An 18,658-nucleotide genomic window follows, 5' to 3' on the forward strand; every position below is an offset into this window, starting at 1 on the left:
ATGAAGCATCCTGGTCTTCCATAATACCTCATCAGTGCCATAGGCTGATAGCATCCATGCCATGCCGCATTGAGGCAGTAATTGCTGCAAAAGGGGCCCAAACCAAGTACTGAATACATATGCATGCTTATACTTTTCAGAAAGTGGATCTGCCCCAAAGGAGTGGGGTGGGCTGGTAGAGAAAACTTCTGAGGTGTGAATTCTCATTCTATCATAGCAAATGAGATTTTTTTCAATTAAACAACTCTCATGACCCCACTTTCACTTTTTCACACTTTCCTTTACTATGAATAATATGAGGAAGTAATCACTTTAGCACACTTCACCTTATGAAGACAAACCTCATACAAATAAATTCACCATAATTCACCCCTCTGCCCAATCACTCTTAAATTGGGGATGGGTGGTAGCCTCCAGCCATCAGGCACTATCTACCAGCCCACCCCAATCCTTTGGGGCAGATCCACTTTCTGCCCCCAATCTGCCCCAAAGGCACCCAAACTTCAAAAATTCTCAAAAAATCAGCCCTCTGCCCAATCCCCCTGAAATTGGTGTGGTAGCCTCCACCCATTGGGCACTACCACCCCACCCCACTCTTTTGGGGCAGATCCACTTTCTGCCCCCAAACTGCCCCAAAGTCACCAAAACTTCAAAAATTCTCAAAAAATCACCCCTTTGTCCAAACCCCCTGAAATTGGGGTGGTAGCCTGCACCCATTAGGCACTACCAACCCACCCCACTATTCTGCCCCAGCCCCCGCTTTCTGCCCCAATATGCCCCAATCTGCCCCAAAGACATGAAATTTTCAGAAATTTACCAAAAATCAGCCCTTTGCCCAATCCCCCTGAAATTGGGGTGGTAGCCTGCACTCATTAGGCACTACCACCCCACCCCACTCCTTTTGCCCAAATCCCATGCTATGCCCCCGAACTGCCCCAAAGTCACTAAAACTTTAAAAATTCACAAAAAATCAGGACTTTGCCCAATCCCCCTGAAATTGGGGTGGTAGACTCTACCCATTGGGCACTACCACCCCACCCCAAAATTTTGCCCCTGGGCCCCTTTTTACCCCCCTGAATCGATTCGGATTCGGATTCGGATTAAATCCGAATCCGAACTGAATCAAGGGTGATTCGGGTGACCCAGATTCGGGCACAAAACAGAACGGGGGTGATTCGGCTCGGGTCCGAGCCGAATCACCTGAAAATCCGAATTGCACACCCCTAAAATCTACTTTCTTCTAACAAGCCTGTTAGATTTAGTGATACCCTCTGAGCAAGTCTTTGGTCTCTTCTATGTGACAGCTCTTCATATATTTGAAGAATATCACTTTCCTCCCGAGTCTTGTCTTCTGCAGGCTAAATATACCCAGTTCCTTCTGTATTTCCTCATAGGACTTGTTTTCTAGACCCCTGACTGTCTTCATTGCCCTCCTCTGAAACTGTTCCAGTTCATCTACATTCTTTTAGTTCTGTACCTAGAACTTGACATAGTACTCTGAATGAGGTCCGACTAGTGCAAAATAAAGTAGAACTATTATTATTTGTGACTTAGAAACTATGGTTTTATTAAAGCAGCCTACAATTTTATGCACCTTTTTTGCAGGTCTAGCGCACTGTGACTCATGTTCAGCTTCTGAAACTGCAATCTCAAGATAAATGTCACATGTACTATTGCAAAACCTAGTGTCCTTCATCCTATACCTATATACTTAGGTGTGGGTCTTTGGCCTTAGTGCAGAAGTTGTCATTTGTCTCTGCTGAGTTTAATTATTATTATTATTATTATTATTTATTATTATTACATTTATATCCCGCTCTTCCTCCAAGGAGCCCAGAGCGGTGTGCTACATACTTGAGTTTCTCTTTCACAACAACCCTGTGAAGTAGGTTAGGCTGAGAGAGAAGTGACTGGCCCAGAGTCACCCTGCTAGTTTCATGGCTGAATGGGGATTTGAACTCGGGTCTCCCCGGTCCTAGTTCAGCACTCTAACCACTACACCACGCTGGCTCTCTAATGGTGATAGATTCAGCCTAGATTTCCATTCTATCAAGGGTATTTTGAATTTTATTCCTGTCTTATCCTTCCAGTTTGTATCATCTGAAAATCTGTTGAGCATTCCCTCCACCATTTCATCGAAGTCATTGATAAAAATATTGAAGGGCACCAGGATAGCAACCCGCTTGAAACCTCCCTCCAGTTTGATGACCACTTCTTGAGTATAGTTTTCCAGTGAATTGTGAATCCATGAGATATTGTCATCTGGTCCTGCATTTTTGTTTTCTAACCAAAATATCATGGGGAATTGTCAAAATTTTTGTCAGTATCCAAATGGGTTAGTCATGATTAAATCAATGAGACAAGTTAATTTCAGTGGGACTTAGTGAATTAACTCAATCTGGATGCCACATTATGTCCAAAGCATTCCCACAATCTATTAAGCTAGAAACCCATTTTTATTTTTTATTTTTTTAAAGAGAGATATAATATCAGACTGGCAGGATTTATTTTTGACTGGCACGATCAGCCAGCCAAGATGCTGGATTTCTTTATAGTTTACAGTGGCACAAGGGGAGCTTTGGTAATCAGTGCCCTGGTTCTTAGGATGATATATTGGGACCAAGAGCCATAGAAGAATTGGAACTTCTGCTTGGACAGAAGCCTACAAATATTTCTTGCATGGTATTTTTGCCTCCATTCCTGGACCATCTCCTAGTATGAAAAAATTGAATAAGGTGTTCCTTTGTGCTAGCCGTTCTGTTTCTAATCCTGTGTTTTGTCGTATGTTTTTATGCTTGTGAGGCTTGAATTGCCTTTGAAACCCTCCCACACTTATTATATGACAGTATGATTATGAATGTAGAAAAGAGAGGAGATGCAACAACCACTGGGAGGGATGCTGTAATGTTATGTTAGCCTTCAGCATGAAAAGGGACCTCGAAAGGCACTTCTATAAGGAATATTATAATAAAAACTACATTCATTTTGCTCCTGGCTTTCTGGCTCCTGCTATTATTTCTGGGATATTTTCAACCTTGCAGGGGTGATGAACAGGTAATTGAAAATTACAAGACAAGAGAGACATTAATTGTAACAAAAGTGCTCAGGAGTAACACATAAACATCAGTGTTGCAAGTGAGATCTTCTACCTAGTGATAGATATTGTGCCAGATGGGCTTCCCAGCAATTTTCCATAGCTGCCCATTATGTCATAATGCAAAGTATGGGCATGTGTAGTGGGCATATGATATGATGTGGAGAAACTGTGAAGATAAGTGTTTCTCCCTCTCTCATAATTTTAGAACTCTGGGTCTACCAACAGAACTGATCAGCTGTAGATTCAGGACAGACACAAGTGCCTCCTCACGCAATGTGTTATTGTTGAAATAAGAGCATCTCCTTCTTTGTTTGTTTTTAGGAAGAACCTCAAGACCCTCCTGTTCTTTCAGGCTTTTAATTAAAATTAATTTTAATCATTTTAAAATTCTGTTTTAATAATTTTATTATATTTTTATTGTCATGTATTTTAATTTGTGACTTTTAAATATTTTAAATTTTGTACACTGCCTAGAGATATGCATATCAAGTGGTATAAAGTATATATTGATAAATAAATAAATTATGAATTTCTGGAATTCACTGTCACAAGCTGTGGTGATGGCCAGTAGTTTAGAGCTAAACCAGACATGGAGTTACTCATTATTTGCATTACTTTTAAAAATTTATTTATTGAATTTATATACTTCCTAATATTGAAATCTCTAGGCGGTGTACAGTATTAAAACATACTATAAAATATAAAACATTTAAAATTCATAAAAAAGAAGTCATTATAGATAAAAACACAATAAAATTTTAAAAATTAGTCTCAGTTGAAGGCCTGGGAAAATAGGTACGTCTTCAGGATCCTCCTAAAACAAACAAACAGAAAAAGAGATGCTCTTATTTTAGCAGGGAGCATGTTACAAAGTCCTGGGGCAGCCACAGAAAAGGCCTGGTCCTGAGTTTTGTTTGTTTGTTTGTTTGATTTCTATACCGCCCTTCCAAAAATGGCTTAGGATGGCTTACACAGAGAAATAACAAATAAATAAGATGGCTCCCTGTCCCCAAAGGGCTCACAATCTAAAAAGAAACATAAGATAAACACCAGCAACAGTCACTGGAGGGTACTGTGCTGGGGGTGGATAGAGCCAATTACTCTCCCCCTGCTAAATAAAGAGAATCACCATGTTAAAAGATGCTTCTTTGCCAAGTTAGCAGGGGTTTGGCGGCAACCATAACCGCACCACTGCAGATGATCTTAATAGGTGACAGGGTTCACAACAGAGAAGGTGCTCTCAAGTACACTGGACCTAAGCTGTTAAGGGCTTTATGGGTAATAACCAGTACTTTGTATTTTGTTTGGAAACATATTGGCAGCCAGTGCAGTTCTTTTAGAATTGGTGTTACACAGTCGCTTCGGGTAAACCCAGAGACCAATCTGGCTGCCGCATTTTGAACTGATTGTAGTTTCCGAACTATGTACAAAGGCAGTCCCACGTAGAGTGCATTACACTCTATAAATGGCTATAAGGGTGGATCAGGATTGAGACTGCAGCAAGGGGAGATCTGCTCCATGGTAGGGATGTGCAGAACATTTTGAGCTCCAAACGTTCCAACTTTAAATGGGCCATTGCAAGTGTTTTGAGCTCAAAACAGAACACCCTTCAAATGAAGGGCCATTTCAAGCTTGGAACGGAATGACCCTGTGCTGATATAGAATGTTTTGAGTGTTCCACCCCATGAGGGCAGCACCAGGGTGAGTGGCAAGGGTAGGTACCTAAAAAAATATTTACCTGGTTACCACTCACATCTGTGAGCCCCTGCAAGCAGTGGTGCCCCCTAGTATCTCGAGCTGAGGCTGCCCAGCCTATGTTGCTCTTCTGACCTCTCCTCATGCACAGAATCTATTTGTGTGGTAGTACTGACCATGCAAATGGCTGCTGCATGTGCGCAGAGGCCATAAGGGTACTGTAGACAGGGCAGCCTCAGTGTGAGATGTCGGGCAGAGAGCTGATGCTCTTGGGCTTGCAGGTGCGAGTGGTAACCAGGTAATAATTTTTAAAGGTACCCCTTGCCGCCCATTGCCACCCACCCTGCCCAGGTGCACCCATGAGCTTGCTCTGTGCTTGAGCTCCTCAATTAGATTCAGGTAGTTATGAAGAACACCTTTCCCTTTCTTTTTTCTTTTGCCCTAAGCCTCTGTCTCCCTTTTGAGTATAGTAAATTGGTAATGTCCCTAGCCAAACACTTTTACATTCCCTGTTCCCTTATCACCCCTCAATAAAACAGCTTGTTTTCAAAGTCATGTCTCCATTCCCTTTCTTTCCCCTTTCCAGTGCATCCATGTTATGGCTGCCTATCTTACACAGCTCTTGAGGTATTTTTGTTGCTGCACCATTTGATGCTAATTTCCCCCACTCGAGCCAAAACCTAGTTATGGAGAGTGGTAGCTGACCTGCCTCCTGTAGGCTTTGTAACACAATTTGTCAACTATTTTGCATTGCACAAAGCCAGAGTTCCTGGCAGTTCTCCCTGTTAAGAGGGGTATCCAGTAGCATTCCAAAAGCAAATGCCACAGATGAGAGAGCACTTGTCTTCCCCCAAAACTTAATCTGGTTCACTTTGGCATCATTTACTGAAGTGCCACCTTGCAAATATAGTCTTCAATGTTCATGTGTAAAAAATAAAATGGTGGGTTTATTTGCATGCACAACTGTTGGTTGGCAAAAGGTACAGACCATGCAATTCTTGTAATAAAATCATACACTGTCCCCCTTACTATGATAATTAAATGATCTTTGCATTTCTGATTATGTTGTAAGGTGCTGGTGTCATTCTTTCACCACCACCAAACCTGATAGGAGAGGAGCTAATATCCCATTTTGCACCTCAGAGATAAGTAGCACCAAGGAAGAGTTTGAATAGGCAATGCCTCACGTGCTTCCCATAAAATTTCCCACTACCCTATCCACCAGACTGGAACTTTACAGCAAAGTGTCAGACAATACAGTCAAGTATATTATGACCTAATAGCTCACATGAATTATTTTAAAAGGCCTTTGTTGTTTAAGGTGTTGGGATTTTTCCATTGACATTGTCTCACTTGTATGGGCATGCTTATCTAGTTGAATATATCTATGTACTGGTGTGGGAGTGGAGTTACAGTGTTTGTCTGCTTCTTACTTGCTGACTTAAATTCAAACTGAGAGATTCTCCCTTTGTCTGCATAAGAGACGGTTAGTCTGTTTTTCTTACCCTATGTTTAGTTCATAATATATATCAAACTCTTGTTTCTCAAAGTTGGCTTCTTGTTCAATTACTTATAGAGGATAAGTAATTACTCTGCAACAAGTAATTTACTCTGCAACAGCAGGGACCGCCTGCTCCCAAGGATTGCTGCCTGCTTGACGAGGACATCTGAGGGGGCCATGCCGACAATGAGAGAGGCCCGGCTGTCGTGCACTCGGGACAGGGCCTTCTCTGTTGCTGCTCCTAGACTCTGGAATGCTCTCCTGGTGGCCATTCATTCCTCAGACTCCATCACGGCTTTTAGAAAGCTTGTAAAGACTTGGCTTTTTATCCAGGCTTTTACATAATTGTTTTTAATGCTGCTTCGGTGTGTTTTTATCTGTTGTATTGTTTTTATGCCTGTTTTTATATGTTTTTAGCTTGATGTTTTTACTGCTTTTTTATGGTATGTTTTAATTTTTGTAAACCACCTTGGGGTTGTCTTTAACAAAAGGCGGTATAAAAATGTAAAAATAAATAAAATAAAAAGCCTCATTCTGTCACTCTGCTACTCCAAGTCAAGCAGTGGATGCTATTGCAGCAAGGTAGGAGACTCCTCCAGCCTCCCAGGAGCCAGGCCATCCCCTTAACTTCCTGCCCAGGAACTGGACTGGGTGATACCATGTATGTAGGGGGATGCAGGGTCATCTCTTCTGCAGATTTCAGCTTGCCAGGTACTGACTTCTCCCACCCACCCCAATCTTGCCTAACCCTGGAAAGCAGACTGGAAGGTTTGGCCTAATAAAAAACCAAACAATATTTTCTAAGAGGAATAAATTTGAAAATGTCAAGCAAGCTTCATTAATAAAATAAATAAACTTACAACGTTAATTACCTTGCCACTGTAAGTAATGTACAGCAAAATCCTCACTCCCTTAATACATACTTTGCTACATTACCTCAGAGTAGATTTCTAGAGTTTCTCCTGTGTTGTGCCTGCAGTTAAAATAGCCTTTTGTGAAGGAAATACACACAATTAGCCTATAGGAGAAATGCAAGTTTGTTCACATTGGACTACTTGTGGAAAAAATAATTGGACAATATTATGAAAAACAAAGTAATATTATTTCAAAAAGTTAAAGCCAGAGAGCTTCAAATTATGCATGAATACATTACAGACTGTGGTGAATTAAATTAGTTATATAAAAGTTTTATTCAGTGACAGAGCTTTTCTGAATAAAACAAAAGTGGAGGAATGAAAAATGAGAAATTTGGCCCATGAAATCATCCAAATTGTTATACTAATCTACATAATGTCTAGTTAATGTATGTATGGGCATGCTTCATAATCTCCTCAGGATGCGATTTGAGGACAAGAATGCTGATGTAATTAATAAAAAGGAACATGATTTCCCCAAAAGGTTTATTAGGAAAGGTTTTGCTGAAATATTGTGAGATTAGCAAAGAGCTGCGCTGATGTTTGGTGCCCTTCTGCAAGACTATTAGTGATATTCAGTCAATATTAAAATTGAATATATATAGTTTTAGCATGAATCCTACCTTGAGGCTGCAATCCTATGTGCACTTCCTCAGAGTATACTCAGTTGACCACAGTGGGACTTACTTCAGAGGAAATGTTCATAGGGCTGTGCTACATGTGGAAATTTAGAAAACTAGGGCCAAACTGCATGGCACATTAACTGTCATTGGCCCTGATGTGCTTAACTCTTTGTTACTAAACAGAAGCCAAAAGTGGGTGGGCACAATTTGAAGCAGGACTGCAGCCTGAGGAGTGGAGTTTTGATCCTCCCTACCCCCCACCCCTTCTGAGGTCCCAATCTGGTTTGAGTCCATGTGGCTGTTGCTTCCCTTTGGAGGGAAGCTCCCATTGGTGCTAATAGTTTTAGTGTGAATGGTATATGAATGTGCTTTAAGGCAGTTGGGTCATGGTGGCTACCTTGAAAAGTGCGTAGCATGTTACAAAAGAAGTTGTGAAAAGCAACAGCTATTTTAAACTGAATAGCAAAATTGCAAAGCACTTCTCAAGAATGAGACAGACAGTACTGATAAGGAGGCTAAGAGCTATACATGATGGACATGTTTCTAAGGGTGCATATAAATAGCAAAGAGCTAAGGGAAATGATGAGTGTGACTATTCCATTTCTGAAGTAAGGTTTTAAGAGAGACTACGGTTGACGCAACTATATCATATGTAGAAGAATTATCTTTTGAGATAATTAGAACTGGTTAAGTGTTGCTGTGTCCCACTAATTCATCCTCAGTCCTATGGTTGTTAAATGTATAACCCCGCACCCAAACTATCTTGAAAGTCCTTTGAGGATGAATGATTTTTTAAAGTGTTTTGTGGTTAGAGTGCTGGACTAGGACCGGGGAGACCCGAGTTCAAATCCCCATTCAGCCATGAGACTTGCTGGGTGACTCTGGGCCAGTTACTTCTCTCTCAGCCTAATCTACTTCACAGGGTTGTTGCGAGGAGAAACTTAAGTATGTAGTACACCACTCTGGGCTCCTTGGAGGAAGAGTGGGATATAAATGTAAATATAATACTACTACTAATAATAATACTGCCCTCCTAATAAAACATACTCAGTGTTCGAGTTTGAGAGTGCAGAGGAAGAAGGAAGAACAATAGAGCACTTTAAAAAAAAATTGGATTTGGCATTGACAAAGCTTAACTTCAGAAGTATTTCTGTATTGATATGACTGTAAGATGGATGCCTTAATTTTACTTATTTCTCTCCCCTCATCTTTTAACTACGAAGCATTGGACTGGTTCAGAACCTCTGTTAAAGCTGGGCTCTATGTGACATCTCTTGGGAGTACATGCCCCTTCATCCCTGTAGAAGCATCCACTTCCCATCTAGATTAAAATAAACCATGATTGGTTATGACATCCCAGCCCACCATGCTTGGCTTATTCTAGCCTGTTTACTTCATATAAGTCAAAATTTTGAAGTTTACTTCAAACCATGGGCATAGAATTTGGTTTATTTGAAGTAAGTCGTCGAGAATAAGCTGAGATTGAGGCATTTGGATATCACAACCAATCTTGGTTTATTTTAATTTAGATTGGAAATGGATGTTTGTGTGGGGATGGGAGGGAGGATTGTGAGCTCCTGAGACTTGGAGACATCATGTATCCTGCCTTTAACTGCTGCCTTTAGATGTCACACAGATGTTCTGTGTGATATCTGAACCAGTTCATTAGGGTTGTGCCCAAAACGTTTCGGAGGCCATTATGAAGGCCTCCGAAATGTTTCGGCGCTGGGGGCAGTTTCAGCGCCGAAATACCGACAGGGGTAGCACTTTAAGGGTGGGGGAGGGTGTACTCACCCCTCCTGCCACATTTCCCCCGCCATCGAGCTGTCTTTTTGAAGCCCCTCGGGGCGGCAGCGTTCCTCCCTGCCGCCCCGTTTCCCCCGTCGGCCAGAAGTGGCTGGAAGTCGCGAGCGTGCATGCGCCCGTCATGGCAGAAGGGCGTGCGAATGCACGACAGGTGCACATGCGCTCCCGACTTCCGGCCACTTCCGGCCGATGGGGGAAACGGGGCGGCAGGAAGGAACGCTGTCGCTCTGAGGGGCTTCAAAACGACAGCGCGCTGGTGGGGGAAATGCGGCGGGAGGGGTGAGTACACCTTCCCCCGCCCTTAAAGTGCTGCCCCCCATCGGCACCGAAGATCTTCGTGCACATCCCTACAGTTCATTGTGTTGTACTGCTGTTAGCTCTTCTCTGTAGCTGAACTTTGAATGAGAATTTGATGATTTGTGCCACCACCCCCATCTGAAATGTACCACATCTGTATTGGTATAATGTAGAACAGTTGTTGATGGATTACTGCTTACTCAGGTGACTCCTCAAAGCGGTGTTAATCCAGTCAGCCTTTTGTGAATACTTTTGTTCTTCTTTGTCCATAGTTATCTACTTTGTATACATGAACAAGGATAGGTTGAAGGATTTAGACATGAATGACCTCTGCTTATGTGTTAATAAAGTAAGTACACATATGTAAGACTTAAGGATCATAGAGGCTAATGGCTCTGTATCAAAGCTTCCATGGGATAACATACAAAGCACAGTAATCAAACCAAAGCTTTATCCCAGGCTCTGCTCCTTTTGCATTTTAGTTTCTCCCTTGCATTTCAGCTGTATTCCACCCCCAGCACAGTACTTCCAGTGACTGTTGCTGGTGTCTATCTTATGTTTCTTCTTAGAATGTGAGCCCTTTGGGGACAGGGTTCCATCTTATTTGTTTGTTATTTCTCTGTGTAAACCACCCTGAGCCATTTTTGGAAGGGCAGTATAGAAATCGAATTAGTATTTCTTGTTTACACAGTCAGACAGGTGTTATTGACTGGTTTGTTTTATCCAGACATCGAGTCCTTCCCAAGGACCTGGGATGGCTGGATTTTATCATCAATACTGTTGGTTATTATAGATATCGTCGCAAAATATAGGCTGTTCCCAGTAAAGCTGCTTTTTGTAATTGGCTGATGGTGATTTCTGTGGCCCCTATGGTGTTGAGGTGCTCTTCAAGGTCTTTTGGAACTGCACCCAGGGCACCAATTACCACTGGGATTATTTTGGTCTTTTTCTGCCACAGCCTTTCAATTTCAATTTGTAGATCTTTGTATTTGGTGATTTTTTCTATTTCTTTTTCTTCTATTCTGCTATCCCCTGGTATTGCTATGTCGATTATTTTGACTTGTTTTTCTTTCTTCTCGACTACAGTTATATCTGGTGTACTGTGTGGCAGATGTTTGTCTGTTTGTAGTCACAAGTCCCATAATATTTTTACATCTTCATTCTCTTCAACTTTTTCAGTTTTATGGTCCCACCAATTTTTGGCTACAGGTAGCTTGTATTTTTGGCAGATGTTCCAGTGTATCATCCCTGCTACCTTGTCATGCCTTTGTTTGTAGTCAGTCTGTGCGATCTTTTTACAACAGCTGATTAGGTGGTCCACTGTTTCATCTGCTTCTTTACAAAGGCGGCACTTGCTGTTTGTTGTGGATTTTTCAACTTTTGCTCTTATTGCATCTGTTCTTAGTGCCTGTTCTTGTGCAGCCAATATTAAACCCTCTGTTTCTTTCTTCAAGTTGCCATTCTTAAGCCATTGCCAGGTCTTGGTGATGTCTGATTTTCCACTTATATTGTGCAAATATTGACCATGCAGGGGCTTATTTCTCCATTTTTTTGCTCGGTTCTTGACTTGCTCTTTCTTGTAGGCGTGCTTTGTTTCATTGGTGTTTAATAGTTTCTCGTTATTGACCATTTGAAGTGCATCTTCTTCACTGTCCTTGATATATTCTTCAAGGCCTCTTTTCTCCTCCTTCTACTGTTTGATGGACTTGCAGCATTCCTCTTCCACCTGAGCTGCGAGGGAGGTATAGCCTATCTACATCACTGTGGGGGTGCAGAGCATGATTGATGGTCATGATTTTCCTGGTCTTACAATCTAGCATCTCTAGCTCTGCCTGGGTCCAGTCTATTATTCCTGCAGTGTATCTGAAAACAGGTATAGCCCAGGTGTTTATGGCTTGTATGGTGTTCCCACCATTGAGTTTGGACTTGAGGATTTTTCTAACTCTCCTGAGGTATTCACTTCCAATTTTTCTTTTAACTTCAGTGTGTGCGATGTTATCAGCCTGGAGAATGCCCAAGTATTTGTAATGTTCTTTCTTTTCCAGGTTCTTGATCTTGCTTCCATTGGGCAGTTCTATTCCTTCTGTTTTTCTTATTTTTCCTCTTTTCATTATTAATGCAGCACACTTGTCTAGTCCAGACTCCATTGCTATATCGCTACTGAATATACGGACAGTGTTTAGCAGTGATTCTTTCTGACTGGGACTTTCCATACAACTTCAGATCATCTATGTACAGCAGATGGTTGATTTGACTTGATGTTTTAGATGTTTGGTATCCGAGGCCTGTTTTCTTTAGTATTTGTGAAAGTGGGGTCATGGCGATTACAAACAACAGAGGGGATAGTGAGTCCCCTTGGAAAATGCCTCTTCTAATGCTAACCTGTCCAAGTGTCTCGCCATTGATTGTTAACTGTGTACTCCACATGCTCATTGCTTTTTAAAATAAATATCTGAATGTTTTTGCTGACACCAGTTGTTTCTAAACATTTTAGTATCCATGTGTGAGGCAGTGAATCAGAGGCTTTCTTGTAGTCAATCCATGCAACACTTAGATCTGTTTTTCTTTTCTTGCAATTTTCTAAAATCATTTTGTTAATCAGCAGCTGGTCTTTTGTGCCTCTGGTGTTCGGGCAATTTCCTTTCTGTTCAATTGGGAGCATTTTGTTAGTTAATAAGTGTTGCATCACTTCATCTGCTATTATTCCAGTTAATAATTTGAACATGGTTGGCAGACAGGTTATCGGTCTATAATTACTTGGAACTGCACCTTTTGCTGGGTCTTTCATTATGAGGTGAGTTTTCCCAGTTGTTAGCCATTGTTCAATATCACCTCCTTGCAAAATGTGATTGAACTGTTTTGATAGTTGTTTATGAAGGCTTGTTAGGTGTTTAAGCCAAAAGCCATGCAGTTCATCATCGCCTGGTGCTGTCCAATTTTTAATTTTCTTTGCTCTTTCACTTATTAATTCTGGTGTTGTTATTAGATCTTGCATTTGTTGGTTACATTTTTTTACCTCTTTCATCCAGCCTGCTTTTTCATTATCTATTGGATTGTCCCATAATTTCCTCCAGAATTGCACTGTTTCTTCTTTATTTGGTGTTTCTATGTTTCTTGCAGTTTCTCCTTCTATGCTTTGGTAGAAACATCTCTGAGTCGACTGGAATTGGAGATTCTGCCTGTGTTGTGTAGTTCTGGCTTCATATCTACTAATCTTCTTTGACACTGCTGTTATTTGCTGCTTTATTATTTCCAGGACTTCTCTAATTCTCCTTGAATCTAGGTGGTATTTTTGGATCAGATACTGTTTGCTGTTTTCATTCTTCAGCTTCTCGTCTTTCATATCTTTCAATTTACTAGCATCTGATCTAAGCCTGGAGATTTTATTTTCTAATCTAATCTTCCATTTAGGTGATGCACTACTTTTTTTTTTCAGGTCCATTGATCTTATATCCGAGCTCTTGTGTTGTTGTTGTTGCTGCACTGTACATTAGTTGGTTTGTTTCATGCAAATTATTGGTTGTTATTTCTGCAAGTGCAGCATTGACATCTTTTAATACCTGAGCAAGCTGTTTTTTGGCAACTGTTTTTAGAGCTGGAAGTTGAACCCTGGTGGTTGTTTGGTTCATGTGCTCAGTTATTTTTTGCTTTAGTTCTTGTTGCTTTTCTGTTAGCTTTCTGTTGCTTTTCTGTTAGCTTTCTGTTGCTTTTCTGTTAGCTTTCTGTTGCTTTTCTGTTAGCTTTCTGTTGCTTTTCTGTTAGCTTTCTGTTGCTTTTCTGTTAGCTTTCTGTTGCTTTTCTGTTAGCTTTCTGTTGCTTTTCTGTTAGTTAAACGGCATTTGGGTTTCTGAGGTGAAGGCAAAGGGGAGGTTGCTTGGTTTTGATTTTGAAACAGTTCAGCAACAGTGGTATCCTCTATTTCCAACACCTCCTCCACCTACGCCTGAGCAACTGCTTCAGTTGGTGGTAATTTTTCTTCCATATCTTGAGCCTGTGTTGCTCTTTGCAGTTCTTCCAGCTCAACTACTGTGAATACTTTATTTCTTATTATGAATGTTCTCTGGTCTGCTAGCCTTTGTTCTGTTATTTCTGTATCTGGATGCTTCTCTTTCCAAATCTGGTACATTCTTTTTAAATAACCTCTTCTAGTTGGACTAGACTTGTAATAGCAGATCATTATTTCCTTGTTGGCATTTTTCATATATTTTTTCGGTTAAGCGACGTTTCTTCCAGTAACTTTGCTCTCTTCAGCCCTGGTTGCTCAACTGAAGATCCTGTTGCCCACTTGCCACCAGATGTCCAGGGACTATAGCACCTGGCGCGGTCTTTGTTGACCTGGGCGACGACCGATCCGGTATAGATTTATTAAAGTTACGTCTTACCATATTGTTGATGGGAGAGGCACTCTTTGTCTGGCTCCTCTGGTGAGACCTGTCCAGTATGGTTGGACCTCTGGCATAGCTCTCACCTTCCTCAGAGCATGCAAGCCCCACAACCACACCAAGGTAGTGCCTCACTGGGGCACTAATTATCTGGGGGAACTTTATTTATTTATTTAATTTATTTATTTATTTATTTATTTCCCAGTTTCAAATGCAAAAGGAAAAAGCCTGGTATATGTATATTGGGTGGTGTACCAAGAGAAATATTGTTTTTTTTTCCAGCCACTTTCCTCCAGTATTTGATAATATGATGCAATTGTGTAAAAACCGCATTATGAGAATATGAAGTATTCTCAGAGTGGCAACGATTAAGGGTGTTTCCACACAGCGCAAGAAGCATCTGGAACCCTCACAAGCTGATCTTTCTGTTCTCCAAAAGTTGGACCTGGAGCAGGCAGATTGCATCCTGAAAGCCCCTTGATGGCCACGCCGTCCATGGTTCCCATGCCTCCTGAACATCTCGGGGGGTCGCTTCTTACATCTTCCTCTCAGCCCGAGCCTGTTTATGTTACAAGATGGTCGAATTCTCCATCCCGACATACAAACGTTGTGGCTGATGGTGTGGAGAATATGGCTGTCTGGTCATAGCCATCTACATTGAGATTGTATGCAGCAAAATGGAAACGCTTTTCAACATTCACAGCTTGGCAAGGATTATCTGACCCTGCACATGCAGAACTTCCAGTAATCCTCACATATCTACTGGAGTTGAAGAAGTCGGGACTCTGTGTCAGGGTCCATTTGGTCAGGGTCCATTTGGCGGCTATTTTAGCCAACCTGGAGATGGCCGACTATAGCCTCTCCTTGTTCATCTTGAAGGAGGTTAAGAGATTCTTAAAAGGTCTCGCTCACCTGCACCCTGATGCACCCTCGACAGCACCCTCCTGGGACCTGCAGTGTGTGCTCATGACTCATAAGAACATAAGAACAGCCCTGCTGGATCAGGCCCAAGGCCCATCTAGTCCAGCATCCTGTTTCTCACAGTGGCCCGCCAGATGCTGCTGGAAGCCACAAGCAGGAGTTGAGGGTGTGCCCTCTCTCCTGCCATTTCTCCCCTGCAACTGGTTCTCAGAGCCATCCTGCCTTTTGAGACTGGAGGTGGCCCACAGCCCTCCGACTAGTAGCCATTGATGGATCTCTCCTCCATGAAGTTATCCAAACCCCTCTTAAAGCCATCCAGGTTGTTGGCTGTCACTACGTCCTGTGACAGAGAGTTCCACAAGTGGATCACGCGTTGTGTGAAAAAGTACTTCCGTTTGTTGGTCCTATACCTCCTGCCAATCAATTTCATGGAGTGACCCCTGGTTCTAGTGTTGTGTGAGAGGGAAAAGAATTTCTCTCTATCCAAATTCTCCAAACCATGCATGATTTTGTAGACCTCTATCAGGTCTCCCCGCAGTCGTCTTTTTTCTAAGCTAAAAAGCCCCAGGTGTTGTAGTCTTGCCTCATAAGAAAGGTGCTCTAGGCCCCTGATCATCTTGGTTGCCCTCTTCTGCACCTTTTCCAGTTCAACAATATCCTTTTTAAGATGTGGTGACCAGAATTGTACGCAGTACTCCAAGTGTGGTCGCAGCCTAGTTTTGTATAAGGGCATTATAATATGAGTCGTTTTATTTTCAATCCCCTTTCTAATGATCCCTAGCCTTGAATTTGCCTTTTTCCCAGCTGCCGCACATTGAGTTGACACTTTCAACGAGCTGTCCACCACGACCCCAAGATCCCTCTCCTGGTCAGTCACCGACTCTTATGGGTAAATCTTTTGAGCCGATGGCGACCTGTGACATTAGACTCTCACTCGTAAGATGGTCTTCCTGGTCGCTATCACGTCGGCCAGGAGGGTGGGAGAACTAAGAGCTTTACGACATGATCCACCAATCCTCCTATTTCAGAAGGAGAAGGTTGTTACAAGTTGACGTTTCATTCCTTCCTAAGCTTATATCTTCCTTTCACAGATTCCAACCTATGACATTGCCTGTGTTCTTTCCCAATCCTTCAACAGCCTTGGAACATAGGTGGCATACGCTGGATGTCAGTAGAGCTCTTGCCTTTTACCTTGATAGAACAAAGTCTTTCAGAACCTCTACCTCCTTGTTTATAACTTACGGAGAGCTACATAAGGGCTGTAGAGCTTCCTCGCAATCCATCTCCTCTTGCATTGTACAGGCCATTAAATTAGCATACCAAGTGGCTGGACGGACCCCTCCGAGTCAGCTATGTGCTCATTCTACCAGGGCTGTAGCAATGTCTACTGCATTTGACAGAGGTCTATCACTGGAATCGATCTGCCAGGCAGCTACTTGGGCATCGCTTTCGTCATTCATAAAGCATTATGCTTTAGACATTATAGCTCACAAGGATGCTTCTTCTGGGAAGTCAGTTTTACAGGCTGTATTTGATTAACTGTTCCACTCCCATATGTCTTGAGGTTACATGTTGATCTGTTGGCTGCTTCTTCTAATGTTGAGTTCAATAAAATTGTGTCTTTGTTGACATATGCCTCTTTCCTTTGACTGTCCAGTTGGTTTTTGGTAGTACCTTGATGTCCCTGGCTCTGCCCCTCCTATATGGTTCTAGAGCTTGCTATGCGCCCATCTGTGTGATGGACAGAGACCACTTAGAAGAACTGCAGGTTGCTTACCCGTAATTGGAGTTCTTCTTGTGGTCATTTGTCCAGTCACACACCCACCCAGCCTGCCCCGCTGCAGAGCCTGGATTGGCGGACTCTAGAACTGAGGAGAGGGGTGAGGGTCAAGTGACTAAGGTGTATTGGGTTGGAGCCTATCTATCTATACTAAGCAGAAAGATAGAAAGAAAGATCAGCTTATGAGGGTTCCAGATGCTTCTCGTGCTGCGTGGAAGCCCATCTGTGTGACTGTACAGATGACCACAAGAAGTACTCCAGTTATAGGTAAGCAACCTGCAGTTTCTTTTGAGCAGTCATTTTTTTTGGGAACAGCTGGATCTGCAAGAAGGGTAAGCCCCCGCCCCTGATAAAACTCAATCAATCAGTTTGTTTAATCATAGCCATAACAAAAGATATTCAATGTAATGCCAATACAATGCAGGATTGCATCAAAATCTATTACTGATATAGGAATCATTTCCGGTGAAAAATGCCTTGATAAGGACTGTATCAAATCAGTTTAAATTATTGTTCCAATCTGGTGCACAGCCCTACTGGCTGTCCTGCTTCATCACCTGTCCCCCTTTTAACCCAGGGGCAGGGCAGCATTTGGCTCCTGGCCTCCGGCACCTGAATAACATTTTCTGTATCTTGTGACTGCAAATTGCACCGTGGAAATGCTTGGTAATTCTTTATTTTTATATTCAGAAAGGCTTTAGATTATAGACATATGTTTGCCTTTTTGTAGATAATAACCTTTTCCATAAAATAAATGGGAGGCCATGTCTGGTTTGCAAAAGGTAGCAGAGATTAGTGGTAGCCAAGGAGAAAAACTGGGGCCCACAGAACAGAAGAGGGAAGAGAAAGCAAGACCCGTGAACAAAAAAGGTGAATAATGATAAATGTATAAACAACCAGCTCTCAACACGCATCAAAATAATCAAACACAACTGTATAACACATATGAAAATACATGTAAAAATACAACAACAAAATGCCAAGAAGAATAATGAAATACAATAGAAAAATGTAAAACCAGTTTATGTAGGTTTCCAAACACAGTCCAAGATGTCTTCAAAAATGAGAAATTGAGAAGTACATGCAGTACTAGTGATGAGTCCTCAAATCCAAAGAGAGGAAACAAAGTACTCAGTGAAGTGATGAAGATGCATGTTGATCAAATCATGATTCCTTCATATGAAGAAAGTAAGCGACCTGCTCTGCAATGACTAGCAATGAAAGATGGTGGAAGACAAGGCACACCAGGGAAAGTCACACGACAGCCACCCCGGAATATGGAGTCCTTGTTGCTGCTGCCACTTGGACCTCCCAAAGAGGCCCTTGATCAAGGAATAGCCCTGCGTTGTGAACTTGATCTGTCAGTGGGGTGTGTGACTATATCCACAACAGGCTGAACATCTACCAAATAGTACTACTTTGCCTGGATTAAGTTTCAGCTTGTTTTTCCTAATCCAATCCAGTACAGCTCTTGAACACCTATTCAGGATTTCCTCACTTTTATTGGAAGACTTTACTTCTCCTCTTAGTACTTCTGGCCAAATACTTATAACTCAATTTTTCCTTGCAGGATCAGAGTAAGGGAAGGCCACACAGCAACTGGGGACCGAGATCCAGTGTAGTTCGCTTTCTTGATTGGGTG

The 18,658-nt window shown here is 42.0% G+C and overlaps 1 protein-coding gene across 6 annotated transcripts in view; it reads left to right on the forward strand.

The window, feature by feature from the left end:
• Nucleotides 1-18,658, forward strand: part of PDE4B (phosphodiesterase 4B) — a 442,933-nt gene that overhangs the window by 6,107 nt on the left and 418,168 nt on the right. For 3 of the 6 annotated variants that reach the window (XM_053250556.1, XM_053250551.1, XM_053250553.1), the window contains exon 2: nt 18,587-18,655. The exons of the other annotated variants lie outside the window; for them this stretch is intronic. The gene's annotated coding sequence lies outside the window, so the exon portion shown is untranslated. The remainder of the gene's footprint in view (nt 1-18,586; nt 18,656-18,658) is intronic. 6 annotated transcript variants of the gene reach the window in all.

Source organism: Hemicordylus capensis, chromosome 4 (assembly GCF_027244095.1).
Source record: "Hemicordylus capensis ecotype Gifberg chromosome 4, rHemCap1.1.pri, whole genome shotgun sequence".
NCBI lineage: Eukaryota > Metazoa > Chordata > Lepidosauria > Squamata > Cordylidae > Hemicordylus > Hemicordylus capensis.